Source organism: Asparagus officinalis, chromosome 8 (assembly GCF_001876935.1).
Source record: "Asparagus officinalis chromosome 8, Aspof.V1, whole genome shotgun sequence".
In the NCBI taxonomy this organism is placed as follows: Eukaryota; Viridiplantae; Streptophyta; class Magnoliopsida; order Asparagales; family Asparagaceae; genus Asparagus; species Asparagus officinalis.
In genome coordinates this window covers 32813180-32819116 of record NC_033801.1, presented here as the reverse complement: position 1 = coordinate 32819116, position 5937 = coordinate 32813180, and the positions used below count along the sequence as shown (strand labels likewise).

Below are 5937 nucleotides of genomic sequence, written 5' to 3'. Positions count from 1 at the left end.
AGGTGGCTCGGCCAAGGCCGAGCCACCTCAAGGTGGCTCGGCCAAGGCCGAGCCACCTCAAGGTGGCTCGGCCAAGGCCGAGCCACCTCAAGGTGGCTCGGCCAAGGCCGAGCCACCCCAGGGTGGCTCGGCCCAGAGCCGAGCCACCCTGAGGTGGCCGGCCCAGATCTGTGCCTAGGCACAGATCTGAGTGCCTATAAATAGGCTAGGCCTTGGTTCATTTGAAGGGTTGGAAATTTTGGAGAGGCGAAGCCCTGCTGGATTGGAGACTCGGAACTTAAAAAAGATTGAAACTTTGGGACTTCGGGGACTCACTCCTTCAGATCTGGTGCTCGGCGATCATATCCAGATCTGGTGCTCGACGATCATCAACGCCAAATAAGGCAGGAGTTCGAGAGGACCGGATCTCAGATCTACGTTGCTACACTCCGGATCTAAGCTTGGTCTTAGATCCCGAGACTTGGACGATTGTTTCCTTAGTGAAACAATCCTCCCCGGCTATTATTTCCTTGGTGAAATAATACCCGTTGTACTGCGTAGATCCGACCGGATCTAGATCGCGCGGTGGTCCACGGCAAACAACCCCGGCGCAGGCAAAGAACCCACAAAGCGAGCGACCGCAAAACAAGAAAAGTTGTAATCTTTGTTTATTTTTATTTGATTTTCGTTGTAACCGGATCTTATAAAAAGACCGGATCTTTTGTAACTCAAAAAGTTGTAACTCAAGATGACAATGGAATCAATAACAAAGAAACCTACGATTTTCCCCGCGAACATCAGCGTGTTGATGTTATGTAACTCCCTTCTCTAGAATAGATTCTTTTTCTCTAATTGGCTAATTTAACATGAAAAAAAAATGCAAAAATTGCATTTCGAGATAATGATTCCATAAGCAGCAATAAGAAAAAAAACTTTTGATCGCTCGTTAATACTATGTGGTACACTAGTTCAATCCGTGAAATGCGATAAATCATTGATCAAAATCCAAACTTTGAGCAGCGAAAATCAAAAGACAAGGGGAGCAAATAATCATCGTCTTCTTGAAGGAGAGTGACGACGCCCTCGACCTCGGAGTTCCCCTTGAGTACGGCAACGGCCTTCTTGGAGGAGGCGATGACGGTCAAGGGTTTTGAAGCGGCGGCGGCGGCGATAGAGAGATTGGAAACGGAGAAATTGAGGGGCTTGCCGAAGGAGAAAGAGGAGCGGAAAGGGCGAGCAAAGGAAGAACGAGGGCTTTCTCGAGGCGATTCCGTCGAGGGGTCGGCGGGGTGGGTCGGAGAGAGAAGGGGGGACACTGGGCTGGGATTGTAATAATCACAGCAAGATGATGCGAGATAGGTCGAGAGGGCGAGGACTTCGGTCAGCGCTTTCCGTGGAGTAAAAGAAATGAGGCGGGAGAGTCCATCGTTGTCAGAAGGAGAGGGACAGTATCTTATTCGCTCCGACAGTGAGTTGTAGGGGGATTGGGAAGGAGGAGAATACTTCTATCCTAAGAGTATTCAGAATTATAGGGAGGGGAAAGTTTTCGCATTCGCCGATGGGTACGTGAGAACTTATATTAGGTTGACAGGTGAGACAACGCCGAACGCTTACCCGGAAGGAGAAGGTGGCGCGCTGAGGAGGTATAGCGCAATCTTTGATTTCTCGTCATATATTCTTCTAACGAATACATACGTAGAATTAATATGGCTCCTTTCTCGTCGTAGAGACTATGTGGCAAAAGCTTGTGAACTAGGTCGTATTAGACGTGCAATAGCTTATGTTTTATTAGTTTTTAAAGAATTCTAACCGATAGAAACCTTGCGATATGGACAGAGAGACTTCGGTTCAAGACCTCCAAAAGTAAGATACTTCTCGTAGAATCACCTTCCCGGATAACGAGTATTAGAGGACCATTATCTCGAGATCTCTCATGCCTTGCAAACAATAAATTTCTAACGGTGCTAGTCACCCGCATCTAGATGGACGTAAAATCTAGGATATAGCTACGTCAGTTTGAATGTATCTTCTACTAAGTGAGGATTAACCAAAACCTCGAAGTACTCTTACGAAGACAGACTAGAACAGTCAAAGTATTATATTCATCCCACCTTAAGATTAGAATTGCGCTCAATTGCAAAATAGTTTATCACACAGCACATAGCGATTCTCATTGATATCCGAAGAATGGTCACCAATAACATCCAACCTTGTTATAAGCCGGTGTAATACTTAATGCAAATAGAATAAAGATTCATTGACGTTTGGTTTATAATCAGTTTTTAGAAGTCAATATTATTATTTCGATAGATCTACAAAATTGAATTTCAACAAGAATGAAACTAATGTATTTTAAACAAAAATATTAAATTGTTAAATCTTATCATATTGTGAGAATCATTTAGGAATTGGATGCTCTCTCTAACCTGAATAAAATTAAAACTGGCTCTAGCTGTAATTCATTGAGGCTAATATCGTTTGTCAAAATTTCTTTCACGAGGGAGGAGCTCATACCTAGACAGAGACCAAAAAAAATTTTAACATCTTAATTATCTATCCATTACTAGACTAGATTGTGATATACCACCCGATCAGTTGCTGATGACAATATCATTTCACAGAATATAAAAAATGAAATATTAGGGACCCCCGATTGGTCTGACCTGTACTATTTCGACATATGAATAGTGGTATCGTGGGTGATGATTAGTATAGGAATTTTGAACGAATTTCATGAGGTATTTCCTTAGGGAAGTACACCTCCATATTTCATCGTATATCCTATATAAGAGGTACTAACACTGACCGCCTACTTTTTTTACCCAAATTTCCCACCAAATTTTTGCAACAAATCCGAATAACATGGGTATATTTATGTATTCTCTGACAGCACTACTCTGCTTGGATTTTTAACAAAGGATAATTTTCTGATCACAATTCGATAACTTCCACGCAACAATAAATCTTTTAGTATGAGGAGTCTTTTAGGGACATCTAAATATTTAGTCGGAGAGTTTGGAAATTGAGATTTTCCTTTGCACATAATCTTTAAATTACGCCACTTTACGAGAAAAAGTATCACATACGCAAATGATGAAGAAGCGTTTCTATTTCTACGTAAAGGTAGATTATTCCTATCACTTATTTAAACGACGAGCACAGTGCGCTTATCTCCGATGAACAATAATTAATATAGTGCTCCCTGAAATTTCAACTTTTGCTAAGGTATCAAATGATTGGAGATTCTCGCCGCGTAACAGTATTTATTGTGCTGCAGTAGATGATTACTTGATGTACAGAATTTTGATATGAGATAAGAAACCTATTTATTTCCTACTTCACAGTGAAATGCACATTTAACGAGGAAATAAGAGTCATTTTTTCTTATTGTATAGACACAAACAATGCCGGTTCACTAGATATAAAAGAAAAAACTTAGGCGATAATGGCTTAAACCTAGTGCTGCGTTATCATATTAAAATGATTTCGCGCGGATATTCCATTTAGTCAAGCACTTGATGGAACCGCCAAACAAGTTTATGATCACATACTGAGACTAAATTCAATTCCGGCTAATAGTAGCGAGGATAATATATTTAGTTTCTCAAGTCCGAGAACAGTTCCTCGTAAAACAAAAATTTTAGTCAGTAAACCTTTAATTTGCCGTCAATGAATTTGGCGGGAGTTGTAAATTTTTCCGCCAAATTAATAGTGAGGAAACTATAATTTCCTCGCTAATAGGTTCTTTTTAACGAGGAAATGGTTCCTCGTAAAAACAAAAACTTTTAGCGAGGAAGCCTTAAAATTGTCTCCATTGAAATTGGTGAGGTTTTTTTTCTCGTCAAACTAATAATGAGGAAACTATTATTTCTTCGCTAATTGATTCTTTCGATGAGAAAACGGTTCCTCGCTGATTATGGATCTTCAGCGAGGAAATCATACTTTGTCGCTGTTACATTTAGCGGGTTTTCCTCTATTTTCCGCCAAATGAATAGCAATGAAATGATTATTTCCTCGTTAAATGTGCATTTCACGATGAAAAAGTTCATCACCAAAATCTCATATTTCCTCGCCAATAAAATAACTAGTTAGGAGACCAAATCATTATCATCTTTAGAGAGGAACTAAAATTTTCATCGTAGAAGGTGGTCTACTGTGAGGAAAATATATTCCTCGTAGAAGACCTACTGATATTTACCGAGGAAATAATATTTTCCTCGTCAAAAGTGATATTTGTTGAGGAAAATAATTTTCTCGCAAAAAATTTGGTCGCTAAAAGACCTGTCTGTTGTAGTGGAAGTGATCGAATCTCATCTCAGCAAGAGAGTGTTCGGAAATCAAAGTGGATTTAGTGTTTATCACTTTATTCGTAATGATCGGGTTATCCCTAAGAAAATTACATGTAACATTCTTCCGAGAACTTCCCGTTACATGAATCATCCACCCCCAGCTTCCTTCGTGAAACTGGGTCTAACATTATACTGAGTTACATGATCGGGTTATCCTTAAGAATATTACGTGTAAAAATTCTCCAGGAACTCCCCGTGAAAGAAAGGAAACAGTTTAGACTCATATACCGGTTGGAGTTTTGAGAAGCAGTTTATACTCTTATACTTGTTGGAGTGTTCATTCGTCTCAATTGAGCGATATAACACCGGCTTCAACCAAGGTTTGGATGCTATTTTTGAGCGCAAAGCAATCCTTGGTGGGATGAAAGATCCTCCTGTGGTACGCACAGTATTTCGGATCCGCAGTGTTATCAGCTTCCTCCTGATTTACGACAGGTGGCAGCTTGATCTTATTGTTTTCAAGGAGGGACTCGAAAATGGCTGGAACATCTTCATCCTTGAAGGAGTACTCTTTTTGGGGTCTTGAACCCGAAGTCTTCTGCTGTCTTCGGGGTTGCTGTTGCGACATCTGATTGGCGTCAATAGCTGCTGCAAGTGTTTTCCCTTTACTACGGGAGGCGAAATTTGATTTCGGAGAATTAGCCGTCGGTTGGCTCCTCTCGGCCTTCCTCCTTCGGAGTAAGCGTTCGGCTTGTTCACCGCACACCTTCAAGTCTTTCCAAATGTTAGACGATGCGACTCCCATAACTTCTAATATCTCAATAGATAGGTTGTTATGACATGTCTGGAGGATGAAGTCCTCCGTGACCGGATCTCGGCAGTTCATTGCTTTATTCCGAAAGCGCTTGACGAAGTCGTCGACTATCTCATCATCTTCTTGCTTCTCATCGAAGAGTGTCCTGATGGATACATCATCGTTGTTGTTAAAGAAATTGCCGAGGAATGAGCTCTCCATATCGTCTCAGTTGTTAATACTTCCGGGCTTGAGACGGCGGTACCAATCAAAGGCCGGCTCACGAAGGGTACCAACGAATGACCGAACCATCAAGGCTTCATTGCCGGAGATCATGCCCAAGTGGGACTTTAAGTAGATCAGATGTTGTGTGGGCGAACCCTTCCCGTCAAACGGCGTGAAGTTAATCAGGTTGAACTTCGTCGGATACGGGATCGAATCCCATTCTCTTGGATAGGGACATAGAATGCCGGTCCTTTTCACCTCTCGAGCAGACATTAGAGCGTTGATTTTGCTCTCGAGATCTTTCATTTTCTCATCCTCACTCGTGTCGGGCCTCGGACGATTTGAAAGAGGAATAACGCGGCCACCCCCGGCATTGTCATCTTCGGTGGAACCACCCCCAACGTTGTTATCTTTAGTGGAGTCACCCCCAGTGTTTTGGTCAAAGGGAGGGTTATCAGGATTAAGACGCTCATCCACATCTGAATCGCTATTTGCTTGGTTAGCAGTGTTGCGACGGCTGGATTCACCAATTTGATTCGACAAAGCTCGGATTTGTTGGTCATGTTCTTCCCTCATCCGCCGCATAGCCGTTTCCATTTCGAACTTGAATGCCTCTTTCTGCTTGGTTAGAGCATCCTTGAGAATTTTGGC

General features: G+C 41.9%; 1 protein-coding gene across 1 annotated transcript in view; it reads right to left on the bottom strand.

The window, feature by feature from the left end:
• LOC109822832 (B3 domain-containing protein Os05g0481400-like) overlaps positions 1-1271 on the bottom strand; it is a 10146-nt gene extending 8875 nt beyond the window's left edge. The window contains exon 1 of the mRNA XM_020389090.1: positions 1031-1271. The gene's annotated coding sequence lies outside the window, so the exon portion shown is untranslated. The remainder of the gene's footprint in view (positions 1-1030) is intronic.